This window comes from Oncorhynchus kisutch, linkage group LG7 (genome assembly GCF_002021735.2).
Source record: "Oncorhynchus kisutch isolate 150728-3 linkage group LG7, Okis_V2, whole genome shotgun sequence".
Classification (NCBI taxonomy): domain Eukaryota; kingdom Metazoa; phylum Chordata; class Actinopteri; order Salmoniformes; family Salmonidae; genus Oncorhynchus; species Oncorhynchus kisutch.
Window position 1 is genome coordinate 24105961 of NC_034180.2, and position 25138 is coordinate 24131098.

At 41.7% G+C, this 25138-nt stretch overlaps 1 protein-coding gene across 1 annotated transcript in view; it reads right to left on the minus strand.

Annotated features, from left to right (window-relative positions):
• Positions 1-25138, minus strand: part of g2e3 (G2/M-phase specific E3 ubiquitin protein ligase) — a 60202-nt gene that overhangs the window by 30650 nt on the left and 4414 nt on the right. The window lies entirely within an intron of this gene.

Below are 25138 nucleotides of genomic sequence, written 5' to 3' on the forward strand. Positions count from 1 at the left end.
GACAATCTGAAAAAGACTATTAAAAGTCAACTACATTACAGGTGCTATACAACTTTTTTTGTCCCTTGATTTTCTGTGCAAGGATTGTTTAATTTTTAAAAAATAAATTTATAAAATAACACAAAGAGATAAATGTATGCATATAGTAAATGTAAATTGTCCGGTGGCGATTTTATGAAGTATTCAGCAGTTTTATGGCTTGGGGGTAGAAGCTGTTGGCGCTCCGGTTTTTGCTTGCCGTGCGGGAGCAGAGAAAGCATTCTATAACTTCGGTGACTGGAGTCTCTGACCATTTTATGGGCTTTCCTCTGCAATACATGGGTAAATAAATAAACAACCGACTGATATGTCTTTCTATCTAGCATATAACATGTTCTTAGTATGCTTGATTCATAGGCATACTCAGATATTTTTTGTCTTATTCGGATATATTTTATTTGTCTGAAATACCGGTACTGTTGTATTGTGAAAAATGAATGGTGAGTTGCGAATGTCAAGGTAAATGTCACTCACACTCAATTCGAGCATATGATTAAATCACAAAAACGTGCACCAAGTTACATAAAATCAAAATTCCCTATGCTGTAAAAAAAATACATTGCTTTATAGAGCTCCATAACTTATTCATCATTCAATTAATTGTATGTACACTAGGTTATGTTCTGCATCTGTTGGACAAAGAAATGAAAATATTTTGGTATCATTGCAGTGACACAACAATAGATGGCGCTAATAGACAATCAATTCCTTTTAATATGTACTTTTTTCAGGCTTTTGAAAGTGTCAAGGTCCATATTTTTGGATGTTTGACATATTAATCTGGCATACAGTATCCAAAGAAAATGTCACACTATGCAGATAAAAGTCATAGACATATCCATACTGCAGCACAGACCACAGGAAACATATGTGGACAACATCTGCCCAGACACTAGTCTCAGAACAGAGGACCTACCAGCTGTCATGAGCAATGGAGAGCTATGATATGCCATCGTCAGGCTCATAGCACCACCATATGTAAAGTAAATAAATCCCATTCCAATATAAGATAATACTACAATGATATTCCCTCCCTGTCACTTTTTCAGTTTATCCTGGATTTCATTGATTTGATGATGTACAGTAGCCATCTTACACAGTAACTGGAACCTGCCATGAATACATGAGAATCATACAGAAGGACTATCGATAGTCTGATGTAATTTCATTGGGCAAGGAGGCACGGCACACTGTAATGAGACTCAATGTATGCATCTTAAACGCAACACAAGTGGAGTTTATAAACTAAATAGCCACACAAGTTTTCTCTGCACTGTAATATAAGCGGTACTGTACGGCTATCTGAACTACCTGATTTACCTCGTGTTTGTCAACAGCACTCTGAAGACACACAAGTGTTCCTTTGCCATGAGCTCCGAGATTACAGACTATTCCTCTCCTCCCCTGACAAGTTTCCTAAGGGAGTCTAAACAACAACCTAGATTTCCAACACCACACACCTCCTCCCCCTGAAGTCCACCACTATTCAGAGCTGGCGTTATACAAGCTAATTTAGCCAATTATACACAGGTGTGATGCTAATTCCCCTCTCACATCTCAGCTCCTGGCAGTAAAAATAGTATAATTACACATCTGTCCTGTTAGCTTCCTGTGCCTTTTCACTAGCTTCTGTCTCATTTGAAAAACACCTTTTCATATGAAAATACCATTTTGTTGTATTGGACTGACAAAATACAATGCTGCCTGCGGAGAGGAAGGAGTATGTTTGTTGTGTGCTGGAATGTTACAGTTTCTCTTGTGTTTGGAGGATTCAATAGATGTTCTATGATAGACACAGATTTACACAGATGAATACGCTTACCTGGTACTGTAATACTGTTCAGCATTTTGATAGATATAATAACAGGAGCTACATTGTTCACACCATGTGCAACTAATGTGCAGAAGTGTCTATAAGACAAGCTAATTTGACTTGCGAAAGTATTCGGCCCCCTTGAACTTTGCGACCTTTTGCCACATTTCAGGCTTCAAACAAAGATATAAAACTGTATTTTTTTGTGAAGAATCAACAAGTGGGACACAATCATGAAGTGGAACGACATTTATTGGATATTTCAAACTTTTTTAACAAATCAAAAACTGAAAAATTGGGCGTGCCCCCTTAAGTTAATACTTTGTAGCGCCACCTTTTGCTGTGATTACAGCTGTAAGTCGTTTGGGGTATGTCTCTATCAGTTTTGCACATCGAGAGACTGAAATTTTTTCCCATTCCTCCTTGCAAAACAGCTCGAGCTCAGTGAGGTTGGATGGAGAGCATTTGTGAACAGCAGTTTTCAGTTCTTTCCACAGATTCTCGATTGGATTCAGGTCTGGACTTTGACTTGGCCATTCTAACACCTGGATATGTTTATTTTTGAACCATTCCATTGTAGATTTTGCTTTATGTTTTGGATCGTTGTCTTGTTGGAAGACAAATCTCCGTCCCAGTCTCAGGTCTTTTGCAGACTCCATCAGGTTTTCTTCCAGAATGGTTCTGTATTTGGCTCCATCCATCTTCCCATCAATTTTAACCATCTTCCCTGTCCCTGCTGAAGAAAAGCAAGCCCAAACCATGATGCTGCCACCACCATGTTTGACAGTGGGGATGGTGTGTTCAGGGTGATGAGCTGTGTTGCTTTTACGCCAAACATAACGTTTTGCATTGTTGCCAAAAAGTTCAATTTTGGTTTCATCTGACCAGAGCACCTTCTTCCACATGTTTGGTGTGTCTCCCAGGTGGCTTGTGGCAAACTTTAAACAACACTTTTTATGGATATCTTTAAGAAATGGCTTTCTTCTTGCCACTCTTCCATAAAGGCCAGATTTGTGCAATATACGACTGATTGTTGTCCTATGGACAGAGTCTCCCACCTCAGCTGTAGATCTCTGCAGTTCATCCAGAGTGATCATGGGCCTCTTGGCTGCATCTCTGATCAGTCTTCTCCTTGTATGAGCTGAAAGTTTAGAGGGACGGCCAGGTCTTGGTAGATTTGCAGTGGTCTGATACTCCTTCCATTTCAATATTATCGCTTGCACAGTGCTCCTTGGGATGTTTAAAGCTTGGGAAATCTTTTTGTATCCAAATCCGGCTTTAAACTTCTTCACAACAGTATCTCGGACCTGCCTGGTGTGTTCCTTGTTCTTCATGATGCTCTCTGCGCTTTTAACGGACCTCTGAGACTATCACAGTGCAGGTGCATTTATACGGAGACTTGATTACACACAGGTGGATTGTATTTATCATCATTAGTCATTTAGGTCAACATTGGATCATTCAGAGATCCTCACTGAACTTCTGGAGAGAGTTTGCTGCACTGAAAGTAAAGGGGCTGAATAATTTTGCACGCCCCATTTTTTCAGTTTTTGAAATATCCAATAAATGTCGTTCCACTTCATGATTGTGTCCCACTTGTTGTTGATTCTTCACAAAAAAATACAGTTTTATATCTTTATGTTTGAAGCATGTGGCAAAAGGTCGCAAAGTTCAAGGGGGCCGAATACTTTCGCAAGGCACTGTACATAACAATGGCAAAATAGTTAGTCGAAACCACACATCAGATCACACATCAACACATGTATATTTCAGACCTGACACAGAAATACATGTTACATGTTGTCTCAACCAACCTCACCTTCAACAAAAGCAAAGTGCAGTACATTGACATGAAAAACAATAGTGAAAAGGAGGTCTCTTCCTTATAAATGGTCTTTGTCATGTTGACAATGGATTTATAGATTGGGATACAGTGCATTCGGAAAGTATTCAGACCCCTTCCCTTTTTTCACATTTTGTTACGTTACAGCCTTATTCTAAAATTCTTTAATTATTTTTGTTCTCCTCAATCTACACACAACACCCCATAATGACAAAACAGGTTTTCAATATTTTAGCAAATACATAAAATAAAAAAAACGACACCTTAATGGCATAAGTAATCAAATCCTTTTGCTACGAGACTTCAAATTGAGCTCCAGTGCATCCTATTTCCGTTGATCATCCTTGAGATGATTCTACAACTTGATTGGAGTCTACCTGTGGTAAATTCAATTGATTGGACATGATTTGGAAAGGCACACACCTGTCTATGTAAGGTCCCACAGTTGACAGTGCATGTCAGAGCAAAAAACCAAACCATGAGGTTGAAGGAATTGTCCGTAGAGCTCCAAGACCGGATTCTGTTGAGGCACAGATCTGGGGAAGGGTACCAAAACACTTCTGCAGCAATGAAGGTCCCCAAGAACACAGTGGCCTCCATCATTCTTAAATGGAATAGAGTTGACCGCCCGGCCAAACTGAGCAATCCGTGGAGAAGGGCCTTGATCAGGGAGGTGACCAAGAACCCAATGGTCACTCTGACAGAGCTCCAGAGGTCCTCTGTTGAGATGGGAGAACCTTCCAGAAGGACAACCATCTCTGCAGCACTCCACCAATCAGGCCTTTATGGTAGAGTGGCCAAACGGAAGCCACTCCTCAGTAAAAGGCACATGACAGCCTGTTTGGAGTTTGCCAAAAGGAAACTAAAGACTCTCAAACCATGAGAAACAAGATTCTCTGCTCTGATGAAACCAAGATTGAACTCTTTGGCCTGAACGCCAAGCATCACGTCTGGAGGAAACATGGCACCATCCCTACGGTGAAGCATAGTGGTGGCAGCATCTACAGAGAGTACTTGATGAAAACCTGCTCCAGAACGCTCAGGACCTCAGACTGGGGTGAAGGTTCACCTTCCAACAGGACAACGACCCTAAGCACACACCCAAGACAACGCAGGAGTGGCTTCGGGACAAGTCTCTGAATGTCCTTGAGTGGCCCAGCCAGAGCCCAGATTTGAACCCGAACTAACATCTCTGGAGAGACCTTAAAGTAGCTGTGCAGTGACGCTCCCCATCCGACCTGACAGAGCTTGAGACTCCCCAAATACAGGTGTGACAAGCTTGCAGAGTCATACCCAAGAAGACTCGAAGCTGTAATCACTGCCAAAGGTGATTCAACAAAGTACTGAGTAAAAGGTCTGAATATTTATATAAATTTGATATCAGTTTTTTATTTTTAATACATTTACAAAAATGTCTAAAATCGTGTTTTTGCTTTGTCATTATGGGGTATTGTGTGTATACTGATGGGGAAAAAAAATCTTTAGAAAAGGCTGTAACGTAACAAATGGGGAAGAAGTCAAGGGGTCTGAATACTTTTCGAATGCACTATACTTGTGATTCCATAATCTATCAGTCGGTTCCGAGTTTGCATGGACACAGGGCTCCACTCATATACACATACTGTAGTCTAAAGGCATAGCTCACTGAGACACACTTTTTATGAGCCAAGTGGGAGGGCATACACAGGAGACCTCAAACCCATCATTAAATTCTACCACGTTTGATGAGTTAGAAGGACAAGACAGTCATATGACCACCAACCTTAACCCCGAATCCAACTCTCTCTCTCGTCTAAAATAAAGAGAGAAGTATTCAGACGTGATTATCAGGCTATGTCAGAGCTGTGAACTCAACCAGCCCCTGAAATTGAAAGCTGAGACTGAGGGGACAGTCCTTCCCTTTTGTAAGGAGTCAAATTAAATGATTCGGTCCCTAGTTAGTTGGTGCTTTCAATATTCGGATTGCTGTGGGGAATATAAGATTGACTTTGACCCCACTCGCATGGCTTCCCGGTGCACATTTGTAACAGCTTGTGATATCTCATCTCATGTGGCTTGAGGAAATTGCTGTCTACACAAGCCAAATAATTCTGTCTCTTTGACCCCGAGTCTAATTATCAGCTTCAGCTCTCGGCTCACTAGGGTCCCCATGTCATCTCTCCAGCCCTGCCTGCCTCCTCACCCCCTCCCTCTCCCCTCAACGAAAATTGAGTTGTCTACAGAGTGATAAAATGTGACTGCTAATCAGAAATGTGAAAAGGCTCTGAGCCCTGAGACAGAGGCAGTCAAATAAGCCAGGTTGTTTGGCACAGCCACTCTCTCGCTCTCTTTATTTCCACTGAATAAATCTAAATCACACTAGGCTAAAGGCAGTCACACTGTTTGACTCTCCTTTCAAAACCCGACTCTTATTACAACCTGTCTATGGTTTCTGTCATGTAGGCATATCTGTGCATATGCCTTTGGTTAATCACAAGACAATAAGGTAGCATTGTTAAAATAACAGTAACTAGTTTTGATAATTGTTCCAGAAACATCTACTGTACCACTTTATGAGATATACATGTATTTTCCCATAGCAAAATCCTCTCCACAGATATTCGATCACCCAGGGTCACACAGATACTGTGAATGATAAAGTTCTTATTTATTTTAGTAAAGGTTATACCGCACTCTGAAGTCGGGGTGAAAGCTCACGCCAGACCTCCATATATGTAGCCTAATAAACAAGTAATTAGACACACATTAGTATTAGGTAGATGACTGTCTTATGATTGGAAGTGAAGGACTGTACTACACGCATCCAGGGTTCTATAGATCACTGTGATGTTATGATTGGATGTGAGGGTTGGGTGACAGGCAGGGTTGGTACTGGGATGGCCTGGATGGGCTCTCCCTTAGCCCTAACCCTGCATGTCATCCTCAGGGCACTGAGTTCCAAGGAGGGCGGAGCCTATGTTTGGGCTCTCCAGTGTCTCTCCACATGGCAGGGGTATCACTGACCACTGTTTCCCCACAAAGGAGAAACACCCACTTTTTAAAAAACTGCCATATGAAAACAAACAGAGCGAGGGAGAGGAGCTGCACAGGCTGCTGAGAGCCCAGGATACTGCAGAGAGGTACTACCTTCACCTGTGCTTTACACTATCACTCACTACTTACTCAGTTGTGAAGCAAAAAAATCTAAATGTCCTCTGTTTAGGTATTTTTGTATGGTTTGAGATAGTGTGAGAGGATGTATTCAAGTATGTCATCTCAATGGAGAAGACTGGAGAAACACTTGATTAGTTAATGGTTTGGCAGTTAATCAGTTTATGGTGTTTGTTCCTCACATTGAAGAATAGCAATTGAATATGTTAGCAGTAGGTTTTACATTTGTCGTTCATGGTTATTTTTGAAATAATTTACCCAGCTTGTACTAGTTCACTTCAAACTAATATCGTTTTCAGTTCAGGTCCAAATCGCGAGAGTCATACCAGCTGCTTTGTGTATGACGGGAAACTTATAGAAGCCACCATTTACCTTTTCAACCTTTCAACTTTATTATAAAGAGGATATAGCTTCTCCCTCTTTTTGCCAATTTGAATCGCTCGAGATTGACTTGTCACTCTGCCCTCATGACTCTTCTTTGAATTAAATTAAGGGAACATTTCTGTAATGCGCCTTTGAATTTAACAGCACAGTGCTTCAGTGGAAATCTAATTTGAGAGAAAATGGCAACCCAGCTGTTCTTTTGACAGAGCAAAACCAAAACATGGGTTCTTTCAGCGCAACACACATAGTCCATCTTCATCTGCACATCAATGGGCCTCTTGGTGCATCACGCAGGGTTGTAATTACAGTAGTGTGGCAGTGCTAGGGGTAATTTACAGTCTCTATCTGGCGCGTCTCTCAGGTATTGGGGGGGAATGATTGCAGAGAGAGAGGATGGGGAAGGGGTGTGTGTTCCGCCTCTCTTACACAATGCCGCTGCTTTGTGTTGTTCCTGCCAGCAGCGTGCGTGCAGATGAGCTCCCATTAAATATCCAAATTTATTATGCAAACAAAAGGGGTTAATTGTCCACATATTTGCATGCAGTTGGGTAAATTAATTATGCAAGATTGTTTCATAGCAACCGCTCCGAGCCAGGCCGAGGGAGGAGCTGGGCTGGGATTGGTGGGTTTGGGGGCAAACAGGGTCAGGCTTGGATACAGACAGGACTGTAATGTCCTTTTCACATTACTTAGCCAAGCTGAGGCAGGCCAAGCGGAGCTGTACTGAGCTGGCCTAGTTACTCATCCAGCATAGTTGCTGGAGCCAGCACAGTACTGTCCTGGTTGGCTCCATAGTGTGAAAAGGGAATAAGACAAAGATGTCAAAAAGAGAGCAGTTAAAAACAATAGGAAAACCTTGCATATTTAAAAATATTTATTGAAGCTTTAACACTCACTAAGACCAGGTCCTCTTGGCAGTAAGGAATTATGATAACAGTTCCCTTAATGATAACAGCTAGAACTTTTAAGTTAGTAAAGGTACATAACATCTTCAGACTTTGAGTAGGTAAAGAAAAAAGTATTTCAATGCAGATAATTGGTGAGGCTCTCTGCACACTTAAACATCACATGTGCAGCGCTGCAGGTATAGCAGTCATTTGAATAATGTATTAGGCTACTATTCATTTCTGCCGAGTCTTAATTGGTTCAGCTTGTCAATTAGCCATATATGTTAACACCTATGCAATCCCAAAAGACAAAGGAGTGAAACACTTTCTAAGGACCCCAAATTAATATTCAAAGCTGTAATATATCATTGTCAACGTCTTTAAAGTGTCAAATGGTTAACATATTATTAATTTAACAGCATGAATCGTGAAACAAATCAGCTCTCAAAAGTTAGACTGAACTGCAGTGGCTCAAAATACATAATATGCCCAGTGCTATCATTCTGGATAGACAGCAGCTGTGGGGCCGTCTGTAGTATATCCATCCATGTTGTTGTGCTAGCTGAACCTGCTGTCTGGCGACAAGAGGAGAGTGCAGAGCACGGCCGTGCGCACTACACATGCACCATAAGACAGTGTTAGTAAATCGTTTGCCCACATTTTAGATATCCAGGGGATTAGTCGTGGGATTGCTGTGTAACACACTTGCCCTGCAGCGGGGAGCTGGGTCTGGATTGGCCAATGGGGAAGACATTTGGAATAGCAGTTTAGTCTGAGTCAAAAGGGTCTTGAACTTCACTACGGTGTACATCTTCCCCCTGGGGGGGGGGGGGTGGTTGGCGTGACAACTCCAGACTCCTCATCCAACCGTAGGATGGGTCATCTTCACGGGTTGGTGACCCTGTTTTATAGATGTATTTTCATTTAAGGTTTGCAGACGGTCTTTCGCAATACAGTAGACCTGGAAATCAGGACACGCATATCTCCAGACTATGTGCAGTGTCAGTGATGTAGTGGTGTTAAAATAGTTGGGTGATCGCTGTTCGCAATGAATAAAGAAACGCTCCCTATAGTTTCAATATATTTTCAGTGTGTCTGTCCTCCTCTACACCACTGACTGTAATCTACTATCCCCATGCATGAGTGTTTATCATTCATAACTGCCAATCATCCACAGACGGACTACAACCGTCCAGACCTTGTGATCCTATGGTACTGCACGCCACCTGCTTAACCCAGGTGGCGTTAACTCCGGCTACCATGTGCTACTAGTTAAGCCCCCTTTGGATCAGGGTAATGACTCCTTGAGCATTTGGCCCCATATTTGACATCCACAAGGAGATCAGCACATGGCCTGCACTTGAACCAGCAGGACAATCCTTATCCCTATTGATAAAGCTTCACCTGGTTAATGTGATTACAATCCTGCCTGCCTGTCTGCCCCACAGCAAATCATGAAGTTGGACAGGACAATCTGGCAGTACAAATATTTTGCTCATTATAATATCAGAAACAATGTTGATTTTCTGTTTTGAGGTCAATATTTGTATGTTTATATAACAAGCAACAATAATGCTGTAGCTGAGACATACAATATAGTTAGACATCAATGTTTGATGGAGCCATGGCACAGCCTTTGTTTCAGAAGTCCTCCCTTAGTGTTTATCTTGGAGCACAGTGGGATCTTTCTCCAAGAACTTAGTTTCTTAAGAACATAGTTTCATATCCAACTGTGGGGAAAAACAAGGAATTGTCTGCCATAAATAAAGCTGATTTTCAACCACCCATTGTAATTGTTACGCTTATGTTATGTCATAATGACATGACTGTTATAACGGTTGCTTTCACTGCAGTGCCTTTTGTGGGGAGATTTTCAGCGTTGCAGATGTTTTCCTTTACCCACAGATGTACAGTAAAATCCTGTAATTTTAGCAGACTTTGTTTTAGGTGTTTGAACAATGACATACAGTATTGATAAGTAATGTCTTGATATGGTCATTTCAACGACATTGACAAATGGAGCTGTTACACTAATACATTTAGAACAGCTACATGTAGCGTTGTTGACAGTGTGACCATATTTAAGTCAAGACAATACTTAATATTTACTGAATTGTATGCAATACTGTATAATCAATCCAAGGATGTCAGGCATATAGTAACTATTGTAATAATATACTAAACAAAAATATGAACAGCCTCATGCAACAATTTCAACGATTTTACTGAGTTACAGTTCCTATAAGGAAATCAGTCAATTTAAATAAATTCATTAGGCCCTAATCTGTGGATTTCAAATGACTGGGCATGGGCGCAGCAATTTCAAATGGGTGGGCCTGGGAGGGCATAGGCCCACCCACTTGGGAGTCAGGCCCACCCAATCAGAATGAGTTTTTCCCCACAAAAGGCTTTATTACACACCGAAATACTCATCAGCTGGTCAGACCATCCAGCAGGTGAAGAAGCCGGATGTGGAGGTCATGGGCTGGTGTGGATACACGTGGTCTGCAGTTGAGATGCCGGCCGGATGTACTGCCAAATTCTCTAAAATTACGTTGAGGCGGCTTATGGTAGAGAAATTAACATTCAATTCTCTGGCAACTGCTCTGGTGGACACTCCTGCAGTCAGCATGCAAATTGCACGCTACCTCAACTTGAGACATCTGTGGCATTGAGTTGTGTGAGAACTGCACATTTGTGTGACCTTTTATTGTCCCAAGTACAAGGTGCACCTGTGTGATGATCATGCTGTTTTATCAGCTTCTTGATATGCCACACCTGTCAGGTGGATTGATTATTTTGGCAAAGGAGAAATTCTCACTAAATGCTCACTAAACAAATTTGTGCACAATTTGACAGAAATAAGCTTTTTGTGTGTATGGAAAATTGCTGGGATCTTTTATTTCAGCATGGGACCAACACTACATGTTGCATTTATATTTTTGTTCAGTAGTCTCTTTGAGAAACAGGATGTTTATTTGTGTTGCCTTACTAGAGTGTCAGTGTGACCGTATGAAAGAGGAAGTGAAGCAATATGTTGCCTAGAAACTAATGGAGGAATGAGAAACCCAATGTGCCCCTGTTTGAACTGTTGAAGGTAACCATTGGCAACAGCAAAATATTTCCCAGCTATTGTGTATTATTTTACAGATGAGGGGCGCTCTTTTGACAATATCTTACTTTTGTGAGGCACAGCATTATGTAAGTCACAACAAAAGCAATATTGTATACTTTATGTACATTTTTATTGAATGGATTGTTCTTGCCACATAGCTATTATGCTCAATCCTACTAGTACAGAATGCATAGTCATATTGTTGTGAGAGGGAGGGAGAGACAAAATGAATAAAGGAAATCAATTGGAAAGAAAAGCATGTCTTTATTCCACATTGAATGTTTGGTTAAATTATTGAAATTCAAGTTATTAACATGGGCAACATTTGTCTTTTATTTAAAGGTCATACTTTATCTATAGAATCAACAACCCAGTATCACAGATTATTGTGAAATAATAATAATTTATTGGAAATTTGTGACGAGTACATGTTTGCAGTACACAATTTTCTATACAGTGAATTTCAATCACAGATAAGGACAGTAGTTGGTCGGGGAGGATGGGTGGGCGTATAATGCGAACATCAAGCAACACAAAAGTTATGGGTTCGAATCTCATCATGAATAGCATTTTCGCTACTTTGTAACTAATTAGCATATTAACTAACCCTTTAACTACTTATCTAACTAACCTTAACCCCTAGCCCAGCTAACATTAGCCACCTAGCTAGTCTAGCTATTTTATTTAACTAGGTAAGTCAGTAAAGAAGAAATTCTTATTTTCAATGACAGCCTAGGAACAATGGGTTAACTGCCTGTTCAGGAGCAGAACGACATATTTGAACTTTGTCAGCTTAGGGATTTGTACTTGCAACCTTTCAGTTACTAGTCCAACACTAACACTCTAACCACTAGGCTACCGTGCCGCCCCAGCTAATGTTAGCCACAAATCTGAATTTGTGCAATGTACACGAATGTGCTATGAACAAGGAAAATCATGTAACACACAAAATGTACGTTTTTATGTGTGTGCCTGTCACAAATTTCTAATAAGTAATTTGTCTATTTCACAATAAGCTGTGATAGTGTGTTGAGCTTAATTGGTTGACTCTAGCAGACAACTGAGCAAGAGGACAAGTACATTAGAGTGTCTAGTTTGAGAAACGGATGCCTCACATGTCCTCAACTGGCAGATTCATTAAATAGTACCCGCAAAACACCAGTATCAACGTCAACAGTGTAGAGGTGACTCCGGGATGCTGGCCTCCTAGGCAGAGTTTCAAAGAAAAAGCCATATCTCAGACTGGCCAATAAAAATTAAAGATTAAGATGGGCAAAAGAACACAGACATTGGACAAAGGAACTCTGCCTAGAAGGACAGCATCCTGGAGTCGCTTCTTCACCGTTGACATTGAGACGGGTGTTTTGTGGGTACTACTTAATGAAGCTACCAGTTGAGCACTTGTGAGGCGTCAGTTTCTCTAACTAGACACTCAAATGTGCTTGCCTCTTGCTCAGTTGTGCACCGGGGCCTCCCACTCCTCTTTCTATTCGGGTTAGAGCCAGTTTGCACTCTTCTGTGAAGGGACATTCAGGTTATGTCGATATAGGACTCATTTACGGTGGATATAGATACTTTTGTACCTATTTCCTCCAGCATCTTCACAAGGTCCTTTGCTGTTGCTTTGGGATTGATTTGCATTTTTCGCAACAAAGTATGTTCATCTCTAGGAGACAGAACGTGTCTCCTTCCTGAGCAGTATGATGGCTGCGTGGTCCCAAGGTGTTTATACTTGCGTACTATTGTTTGTACAGATGAATGTGGTATCTTCAGGCGTTTGGAAATTGCTCCCAAGGATGAACCAGACTTGTGGAGGTCTACAATTTTTCTTGGCTGATTTATTTTGATTTTCCCATGATATCAAACAAAGAGGCACTGAGTTTGAAGGTAGGCCTTGAAATACACCCACAGGTACATCTCCAATTGACTCAAATGATGTCAATTACCCTATCAGAAGCTATGCTATATTCCTAGATTGAGGTAATTCCAAGGTCATTGTTCGAGACTAGCATTTTGAGGAGCACCAATCAGAATGTAATTCTTTAACTACGCAGATAGCTGCACCCCTATTAGCCTAGCCCTCCATCGCTCAGCCACCTAATCAATCGGGGTGGCAGGTAGGCTAGTGGTTAGAGCATTGGACTAGTAACTGAAAGGTTGCAAGATTGAAGCCCCGAGTTGACAAGGTAAAAATCAATCATTCTGCAACTGAACAAGGCAGTTAACCCACTGTTCCTAGGCCATCATTGAAAATAAGAATTTGTTCGTAACTGACCTGCCGAGTTAAATAAAGATTGAAAAATGTTTTAAATAGGGCAAAGTGGAATGTGCTCCAGCCAGGAAAATTGTCTCTCTCTCGAACCAGAGCCTGTTCATTATAAACTTAAAACACTTAGAGACAAAATGCTCACTGCATCTCTCTCGCACTCTCTGCTTTCCATTCGCGTAAATGCTCTATAAATACAGTACCAACATAGCAATGCATAATTAACCAGGGTTTTGTCTTCCAAGCGTTCCTTCTTCCACACAGCTGGGTGAAGCAAGGGGTGCTTAGAGGGAAGTGGCGGGGTTAGGTTAAATTCACTCCACTTTGGCCTGTTAGTTGGCAAGCAATTCCCTGGATTATCTGGGCTGTCAGAATAAGGCATTATGTGTTTATTGACAACATTGGAAAACTAGCAACACCCACAGTTTAGGCTAGATGCCCACCAGTGGAAAACAATGCCACACAATTACAATTTACAGTTCTCTGGGGTCACGCTCAACAGGAAGATTCTAAACTTTTACAGTGAAATGGTAATACCTTTATTTTTATGTAATCTCATCCACTGGGATGGAATGGACTGGCATGGGAAACACATATTTGAGATTCTGTTTCCAATACCAATATCATTCCTTTTCAAATACTGTATCTACAAAAACAATGGGTCAAATCTAGAGAATTGTGTTGGATCTATATACCATATTTCTAATTTCTTTAGAATTGTTTTGGACATCAATACCTTTTCTGTAACCAGTTATGTCAAAAACTCTTCAGAGAGGAGCTAAGGAAATCACGAGCATCATGCGTGTGAGAAATGACGGTCTGAATCACAGCTGGATCACCACTACTGTAATGGAATTAAATATTCCCCTTCCTCCTCTCAAATCAAAAAACATTAGATTTTTCACGTGCCGAATACAACAGGTAGAGCTTACAGTGAAATGCTTACAAGCCCTTAAGAACAATGCTATTTTAAGAAAATAGAGTTGAGAAAATATTTACTAAATAAACTAAAGTTTAAAAAAATGTAACACAAAATAACAATACTGAGGCTATATACAGGGGGTACCGATACGGAGTCAGTGTGTGGGGGTACAGGTTAGTCAAGGTAATATGTACATATAGGTAGGGGTAAAGTGACAATGCATAGATAATAAACAGCGAGCAGCAGCAGTGTAAAAACATAGAGGTTTGGGGGTGCCAATGCAAATGTAAAAGGTGGTCATTTGATTAATTGTTCAGCAGTCTTATGGCTTGGGGGTAGAAGCTGTTAAGGAGCCTTATGGACGCTCCGGTACCGCTTGACGTGCGATATTAGAGAGAACAGACTATGACTTGGGTGATTGGAGTCTGACAATTTTTTGGGCCTTCCTCTGACACCACTTTGTACAGGCCCTGGATGGCAGGAAGCTTGGCCCCAATGATGTACTGGGCCGTACGCACTACCCTCTAGCGCCTTACAGTCGGATGCCGAGAAGTTGCCATACCAAGCGGTGATGCAACCGGTTAGGGTGCTCTCGATGGTGCTGCTGTAGAACTTTTTGAGGATCTGGAGACCCATGCCAAATCTTTTCAGTCTCCTGAGGGGGAAAATGTGTTGTCCTACCGATGCCCAGCCAACTGTACATTATCTGTGTCATCGTTCAGCCACGACTCGGTGAAACATAAGATATTATAGTTTTTAATGTCCCGTTGGAAGGATAGTCTCGAACGGAGCTCCTCCAGTTTATTCTCCAGTGATTGCACGTTGCCCAATAGCACGGAGCGGGTTACCGACTCGCCAAAAGATTCTTACAAGGCACCCTGATCTCTGCGGCCTGTTTTTCTTAATTTTTTTCATGCGAATGAAGGGAATTGGGCCTTGTCTGAGAGCAACATTATATTCTTTGCTTCGTACTCATTAAAGAAAGAATCTTCGTCCAGTTCAAGGTGAGTAATCGCTGTTCTGATATCCAGAAGCTCTTTTCGATCATAAGATATGGTAGCATCAACATTATGTACAAAATAAATTAAACAATGCGAGAAAACACACAAAATAGCACAATTGGTTAGGAGCCCGTAAAAAGGCAGCCATCCCCTCCGGCGCCATTTTAATAAATCAAAGAGAGGAAAGAGAAAATAAATATATCCTCTTGCTCTCTCCCTCTACTGTTTGTTCTCTAAAGTGGGAGGAGGGAGTTCAGAGTAGTTGAGTCCTGCGTCTCTGCTCATATCCATGCTTCATTAAGCTGCAGCCAAAACCGCTCTGTGGTCTGCTCAGCCATGAATGTCCCATTGCAGGCAGGGGAGATAGCAGTGATAGGAGGGGGGAGGAAATGGCAGTCAGGTGGAGGCAGGTGAGACCGGTTGAGGCAGGCAAGAGGAGAGGGGAGGCAGGGAGAGGCCAGGGGGAGAGAAGGCCAGCCCAGCCTAATAAGGTCTGGAAGTCATGACATTTTTAATCCAGAGAGGAATTCCAGCAGAGCATTAGACAGATTGGGCAGAGCGGTTGAGGTTCGTACACTTGCTGGCAGAGCTCTGATCCGTGTTCTTCCCATCATTAGCACCAATTCAGGCCTGCAGAACCTGACCTGGCAGAACAAATTAGTCCACCTGCAGGCCCCCTGCCAGGTTAAGACCTGGGCTCCATCCTGTCAGGGGCCCTCATGGTCAGTTTATTAATGAGCATGTCTTTTCATCCAGAAGAGAGAGAGAGAGATTCTCTACATATTCTCCCCCAGAGCCCTTACGGATTTCAACACTTTTCATAACAACAGTAACGGTAATGCATGTACAACAAATTGTTTAAGTGTCAAATCAGATTTGGTTATGCATCCGTATGTTTCATTTCAGTGCAGGAGGAGCAGCTGTGTATGCTGGTTGGTGCAACTGTAGTGTGATTCAGGTTAGACTTCAGAATACCTGGGTTGTATTTATTAGGCACTAAAAGGAAGAAAGTGGACTGAAAACAGAGGGACTACCGGGACTACCGGGACTACCTGGACTACCCCCCCCCCCCCCCCCCCATAGTTTGACGAGACCCTGAGTGCCCCGGATGCTCGATGGTCCCACCACAACCCTCTATATTTCATTAAAACAATTAAGAGGGCCGGCGCAGACGCTCCCCCGTTGACAGAATCCCTCACTGTTGAGAAACGCCTGCACTGTGATATGTTGCCTGAACCAAACCATTCAAAAAAACATCCCTGTTTGCACCAAGTCTGCTCCTCAACCACAGCTCAGAGCTATTGATGTCAAGTTATATTAAAAGCACAGTACTGCGCTCTGGGGCCCAGGGTTGGCATGTTTTTGCAGGTGAATTTACTAAACATTGCACATGACAAGGGTGTGGTTCACAAATCTCCTAAAAGCTGATTAATAATACAGAGGAATTCAATTGAACAAGGCAAAGAACACAAGTCCTATACCGTGCGTTATAGGGAAATAATGCACGCTCTAGAATGCCCTTCAAGCCAATCACAAACAAAATGGCTTTGTAAATAAAAGTATACCAGTGACTGAGCCTACGAGTGACTAGAGGCCAGCCAACCCTGGTATATAAAGTGCAGTGGTGCGTAAGGGTTTTGCAGTTTAAAATAAATCTCAATGCGCCATGGTAAAGAGTGTCAATTGATCTCAAACACTGAGCGGAAGTAAAATCCTAAATGTAGCTGATACTAGCCTCCTTCTGGCTTCAAAAGAAAAACATGCCTTATTCCTAAAATACAATCCCAACTTCAGTAAAAAAAAATATGTAAGTTGTTGAATATGCAATTTCAATTAATATTCAAGATATTTATATGAAGTTACAGTCTCAATCTCATTGCCCTGACAGGTAGTAATAGGTGAAAGGTTCAGATATCTATTTCTTGCTTTAGAAAACACCATTAGTTTAGTTTTGATGGTGTCTGTCAATCAATATTTCCTCCAGGAAGAGCTTGGAGAGTTGTATGGCTCGCAATGTGGGTATAGGTCCTCCTCCCTCCAAATATGCAACACTGCATCTTAGACTAGACAGAGCTATGCAGTATTTTCTCTCTGTCAGAAAATTGACAAACTATTCTTTATCCGTTTTTGAATATCATGTAGCCTTTAAAGAGGTAGGGACACAAGACGAGGGCTCCTTTAAAAAAAAAGTCTCTATTTGGTTAAGAGCAACTGTCAATTGAATAGAAACAAGCTTTTGAGAGTTCTGGCTTGGTATTTGTGCACTGATAGCTAGAGTGCAGGATGTCAACCATCTCCCATGCAGCCTCTGTATAGGATGTTTGCTATCTGAGTCCCGGGGACAGCTGCTGTGTATAAACTGGGCTGCATCTTAAATGCAATAAATTCAGCATATTTCATTAGCACGCATTCTCAGTTTTTGTGTTTAGGGCCAGAGGTGGCTGAGGGAGGATTTTCTGGCAACCCTGTCATCCTCAACCCCATTATGCATGTTATTCTATCTTCTATCCTTTTTTTCATCCCTTGTAAAACACTGCATCTTAGATTTTTGAACAACTGAACATTTACTTATTATTTTTCCATCCTGTTTTACGTTAGAATATGAAGAAATTGTCCGTTTGTCTTAAATATATCTAAAATATGACTTAAAAAGTGTTGGCTGGTGGCAGTATGGCCTAGTAAGCTGCCTCTTACCGCCTTTTCCTCAACCTAGATTCCCAGAAATATCTTTGAACTTGGCAGAGGAAAGTTCACTTAATGGGTGGGCAAACACCGCCAGCAATTAGCGAACAGCCAGTCATATGAGCCTAGCTGTGTTAGTCTTTTTATATTTTTTTGTGTCAAATCGACTGTTACAGACTTACAAATCCTGAAAAAGTTCATTTGTGACACCTTATATTAAGAGTATCAATGTATATTTGTAGTTATGCTCGCTCAGTTATCATTTAGCTTGATTCCAATAACTACTGCATGCAGCAATGAAGGTACTGTACTGTAGCAATAGGAATGTGTAGTTGTGTTTTCCTGAATCCCAGATAACCTTTTTGGTCTGTGAGCCCAGGGGATATCATGTTTGTTTTGGATAAGAGGGTGTGTTGATACTGTATGGTCAGTGCTGTAACAAGCAGCCTTCCCCACCAATAGACATCAGTCTATATCAGGGGTGTGGGGACGTGATGGCTGCCACACACAATATCCCCCCACTCCAACAGCTCACAAAGGGGCTGACGAGGGGGAGGCACTGGGGCCCAGGTCACACAGCAAGCCACCCTGCATGGCCCCTGTTTCCATCGCCAGTCCACGTAGGGCCACTGGGGTTTAATACAATCTATAAACTCATGTCTGTTTACATATCAGCAAATGATACATCTCTCCAATCCACTCTCGTCTCATAGCATAATGTATACACAGAACACGGACGTTGTGTACACAAGACACGGTGATAGCTGGGAGCTGTGTGCTGTCCCCGCTTTCACAGCAGACTGTCACTTCAATAAATAAAGCGCTCGCTCCAGCTAGCCACTCCATGAGGGCAGGCACAGCCACATTGCGTGCAAACCCAGCTCACTGCGTGAGCCTGGCTGCCTCTGAGCCTAATCCAAACGGACATGTTACAGTAAAAGTACTTTATAAAATCAATATTAAATTCACAGCCTTTGACATCCTGGGACATCTAAGATAAAGGGGAAATAAGGCGTTGAGTAAATAGCCCTGCAGCTATGTCAGTGGCTGATGGAGGAAGGTAGGATAGGACACAGCGAGGGGAATTAGTGCAGTGCTATTCATGTTTTATACCAAGGTCTTGACATCAATGAAAACATTATAAAACGGCACGCAAACTCTGACAGAATGAAAAAAAGCAAAGCAGAGCAGAGGGAAGACCCAGAGCTGCAGGAGCCTGGCTGCATGCTTTATCACTAGGTTGCCATTCATAGAGAGAGGGAGGCTGGAGAGGAGGATGGCTCTGAGAGACTGTAGGAGCTGGCTATAGCGCAGGAATTGTATCACTAAGTAATATATTTACTCTATATGCTACACTAGGTATTATTCACCTTGATCTATTTGTGTTAACAAACCTCCAAACGAGCTTCAACGCCATACAACACTCCTGCCGTGACCTCCAACTGCTCTTAAATGCTAGTAAAACGAAATGCATGCTCTTCAAACGATCGCTGCCCACACCCGCCCGACTAGCATCACTACTCTGGACGGTTCTGACTTAGAATATGTGGACAACTACAAATACCTAGGTGTCTGGCTAGACTGTAAACACTCCTTCCAGACTCACATTAAGCATCTCCAATCCAAAGTTAAATCTAGAATTGGCTTCCTATTTCGCAACAAAGCCTCCTTCACTCATGCTGCCAAACATACCCTTGTAAAACTGACTATCCTACCGATCCTGGACTTTGGCGATGTAATTTACAAAATAGCCTCCAACACTCTACACAGCAAATTGGATGCAGTCTATCACATTGCCATCCGTTTTGTCACCAAAGCCCCATATACTACCCACCACTGCGACCTGTATGCTCTCGTTGGCTGGTCCTCGCTACATATTTATTCGCCAAACCCACAGGCTCCAGGTCATCTATAAGTCTTTGCTAGGTAAAGCTCCGCCTTATCTCAGCTCACAGGTCACCATAGCAACACCCACCCGTAGCACGCGCTCCAGCAGGTATATCTCACTGGTCATCCCCAAAGCCAACACCTCCTTTGACCGCCTTTCCTTCTATGCTGCCTATGACTGGAACGAATTGCAAAAATCACTGAAGTTGGAGACTTATATCTCCCTCACTAACTTTAAGCGTCAGCTGTCAGAGCAGCTTACCGATCGCTGCAGCTGTACACAGCCCATCTGTAAATAGCCATCCAACCAACTACCTACCTCATCCCCATATTTGTTTTTCTGCTATTTTGCACACCAGTATTTCTACTTGCACATCCTCATCTGCACATATATCAAATTGCTCAATTGTAATTACTTTGCCACCATTGGCTTATTTATTGCCTTACCGCCTTACTTCATTTGCACACACTGTATACAGATTTTTCCTATTGTGTTAGTGACTGTATGTTTGTTTATCTCATGTGTAACTCTGTGTTGTTGTTTTTGTCACACTGCTCTGCTTTATCTTGGCCAGGTCACAGTTGTAAATGAGAACTTGTTCTCAACTGGCCTACCTGTTTAAATAAAGGTGAAAAACAAATAATGTCCATTGAATACTGTTGAATATTTATGTTTGTAATATTGCACATATACATTTGGTTAAAGCATCATATATTGATTTGGTAACAGTGAAAATTGCCCATAAACTGGAACAGCACAATCTGGGAGCTGCAGTTAGCCTGGTATGTATTTGAATGGTGAATGAGGTTCTATGAGCACTAGAATTGTGTATAATTTTATGGACACATCTTCAATATGTATGATCTATAGTGAAACCATTTTGGATAATGTACAGTCTATAGTGCTATTTTTGGGGGCCATTTAAGATCAATGTTTATGGTATTTTGGGTACAGGCATAGCATATTTCTATTTAGAAACTCTAGTTCACATTGTCTGAGCCAAATCTACACACGGATCATACTGTATGAGTTAAACACATACACTCTGAACATGTTCTTACTGTACACATGACTAGAGTTACTTGTGTATAATTTACATGTAGATAACCATGAATGTATGTTGACTTTCCTAAAGTTACTGTCGTGACACATTCCCTACAGCACTACGACCTCCTGAACTCTCACTGCAGCACAGATTATGGTTATGAGAGCAGTTTCAGTCTGTGTCCCAAGTTACACCCTATTCCCTATGTAGTGCAAGACTTTCGACTAGGGCCCATAGGGGTCTGGTCAAAAGTAATGCAGGTTGTAGGGAATAGGGAACCATGTGGGACCTAACTCTACAGTATGACTGACTGTGTTGCCAGGATGTTGAATAACCATTCTAATTCTACCATGAGGATGATGTATTAACGATGTCTGGAAATTTAAAGGGAAACTGCACTTTTAAAGGGAAAGAGATATCGTCCTTTTTTTGAGTGCAGTGCAGTGTTTTTTGTTTTTGTTTACTTGTTTTAAGTTGTATAACTAGGGACAATTGTTTTTATTTATTTTAATTGTATTTCCAGCATTATCCACTAGGTTTGCTGCAAGTAGAAATTCCTAGGAAATGTTATTTCATTTACACAAACTCTCTCCAATAAATCAATCTATGTCTGGTGAGTGTTTGGGTGGGAGGATTGCCTAAGCCATGGGAGGCGTAGCTCTAGGAATCTTAATCACACTAAACATATTATTGGGCAGGGAATGGTATGGAAAATGCTCTGCCTCCGACTGCAGGGCACTACAGAGTGTAGTGCATTCTGCCCAGTACATCACTGGGGCCAATCTTCCTGCCGTCCAGGACCTCTATACCATACTTCAATCCCTTAACCAACAATGCAGTTAAGAAAAAATGGTATTCCCTGCCAAATAATAAGCTTTATGCAATTAAGATTCGTAGATCGACACCTCTCCTGGCTTAGGCGATCCCCCCAACACAATCATGTACAACCAGACTTTGATTATTTGATTGGAGACAGCGTGTGTCAATTAAAATAACGTTTCCAAGGATTTTCTACCTGCAGCAAACCTAGTGGACAATGCTGGAAATACATGCCCAGGTATTTACTGACCTGACCCCTCCTCGATACATGGTCCATGTTGAGATACATAGAGAGGATGAACTTTGCCCCAAATACACTAGGAGCCTTAATTCCATCCATGCCAAGTGTGTGTGTGTGTGTGTGTTGGGTATTGTGTTGCCTGGCCTGATCTTCCCGGCCTGGTCGCTGCAGAGAGAGAGAGAGCCTGCCTGAGACATGGGATGGAGGGGAGGATGGGGACAGGAGATGGAGCAATTCGTTTATTAGGTCATAGCCCAGAGGAAATGTGCTGTGACAAGGACGGAGATTCTAAAAGGTCAGGGGAGAGGGAGCATGGCGTGTGACCCACCTACAGCCCCCCTTAGAGCCCCTAAATCTGGCATCATGCTGTTTAGGGAAGGAGGTGAGGAGGGTATGGCCATGTGGGGTAAACACCCATGTGGTTTGGTTGTTCCTGGATTTATTTATACAACTTGAAACATGTCGTCAAGTTGGTGATGGAGACTACAGACTAGTCACTTGGGATAGGGCTAAGGCATCGAGGTTTGAATGTCATTGAGTAGTCCTGTTCACTCATACAGTGACAGACATTTTTGTGTGCACAGGAGATTAAATGGATTCAAAAGAGGGATCCAATAAGTAGCAAAGATTCCTCTAGTTTTCAATATTTTCTCTAGAATGTAGTGCATCAAACTATACTGAACAAAAATATAAACACAACATGTAAAGTGTTGGTCCCATGTTTCATGAGCTGAAATAAAAGATCCCAAAAATTGTCCATACGCACAAAAAGCTTATTTCTCTCAAATGTTGTGTTTACATCCCCATTAGTGAGCCGTTCTCCTTTGTCAAGATCATCCATCCACGTGACAGGTGTGGCATATCAAGAAGCTGAATAAACAGCATGATCATTACACAGGTGCACCTTGTGCTGGGGACAATAAAAGGCCACTCTAAAATGTGCAGTTTTGTCACACAACTTTTGTCACAAAAAAAGTTGAGGGAGCATGCAATTAGCATCCTGACTGCAGGAATGTCTGCCAGAACTGTTGCCAGAAAATGTAATGTTCATGTCTCTGCCATAAGGCGCCTCAACGAGAATTTGGCAGTATGTCCAACTGGCCTCACAACCGTAGACCACGCGTTGTGAGGGCGAGTGGCTTGCTGACGTCAAAGTTGTGAACAGAGTGCCCCATGGTGGTGGTGGGGTTGTGGTATGGGCATGCATAAGCTATGGACACTGAACACAATTGTGTTTTATCGATGCCAATTTGAATGCACAGAGATACAGTGACGAGATCCCGAGGCCCATTGTCACGAGACATGCCACCCGTTGAGCATGTTTGGGATGCTCTGGATTGACGTGTACGACAGCGTGTTCCAATTCCCGCCAATATCCAGCAACTTCGCACAGCCATTGGAGAGGAGTGGGACAACATTCCACAGGCCACAGTCAACAGCCGGATCAACTCTATGTGAAGGAGATGTGTTGCGCTGCATGAGGAAAATGGTGGTCACACCAGATACTGACTGGTTTTCTGATCCACGCCCCTACCTTTTTTTTTAAAAAGTCATGTGAAATCCATAGATTAGCGTCCTAATACATTTATTTCAGTTGAATGATTTCCTCATATGAACTGTAACTTAGTCAAATCTTTGAAATTGTTGCATGTTGTTTACTTTTGTTCAGTATAATGTAAACAATGGAGTGTACTACTTATCTCAGTTGATAATTTTTCCATTCATTTTGAATAAAAGTGTAATTTTCCATTTAATTTATTCTAAATGATTTTACATGCTGTATTGTCTCTGTTAAAAGTGTTCCTCAACAGTAGCTACAGTTTACGTGGGTTACCCAACTGTGGCAGATTGTCATCGCAAGGGTTGTCTCAGTGCATGGGGGGATGTGTTAGTTTAAGTGTTCATGTTTGATGTGACTTAATGTGAGTTGGAGGCTGTGGCCATACAAAGAGAGAACGTAATGGAGGTTAAAAGTTAAAATATTGAGGCATGATGAGCAATACAAATTAGCAGTGTTGGGGAAGCTACTCTGAAAATATAGTTTACCAACCTACTGATTACTTCACACTGGAAGAAGGTAAGCTACACTAAAGCTACCCTTAAGAAAAAAAATATATGTTTGACTTAACTACAGTTACTTTGAATAGGTAGTTTACACAATTTAGTGATCAATTATCATTTCTAAAATGTCAGACTACAAATTGCAAGAACAGATCAATCTGGAGTCAAATGTTAACCTGAATGTGTAATTTGAGAATTAAGAAGGTCTGACACTGAAAAAGAGAGGAAATTATTGGTTACTTCACTCATTTTATTTTTGCACAAAAAGTAGTGTGTAGCTCGAGTAGTTAGTTAGCTACACCACTAAATGGCAAAAAAGCAAATAACTACTGAAAACACAACCTAGATTTGCATTTAGTTCAACTTCCACCAAGCTACTGTAGAATGTTGTTAAATGACTAGTTAAACTACATGTAGTTCACTACTCCCCAACACTGTGAATATTTAGCCAGTGTTTGTCACCTGCTCCGAGGGGTCACAGAAAACGTGTTTTGGGTTAAATGTTTTTGCATACGACTCTACATGCATAAAATTGTCAGTTGTGTTCAGATTTTCAGTTATTATAATAATGATTAAGATGAAGAACAAGGTCAAAGATTTGTTGTTTTAGAGAAAAGCATGGGTTGATATTTAAGACATTGTGCTTGTGAAAACTCATTGTTTCAAAACTAAAGTTAATCTGAGTCCCCTACCTATTTTACTTTCCCTCTTATAGAAATGGACACAGGCCTAACCAAAAACGGTTGATTTGCCAACCAGCACACAATCCATTTTCCAATGATGTACAGTTCAATTAATAATCTATCCTCAAAGTCACACAGCGGCTACATCCAGCCAGTTTATCCGGCACAGCTATATCATCTTCACACCAAATGATTTCCTGTTCAAGTCTGTATTCTGATTTGATAGTTGTGAGTTTTGTTTGGTGGTATTGTGGGCTGTCCTGGGTTTTGTGCTCCCTCAGTGCCTCACCACCCACCCA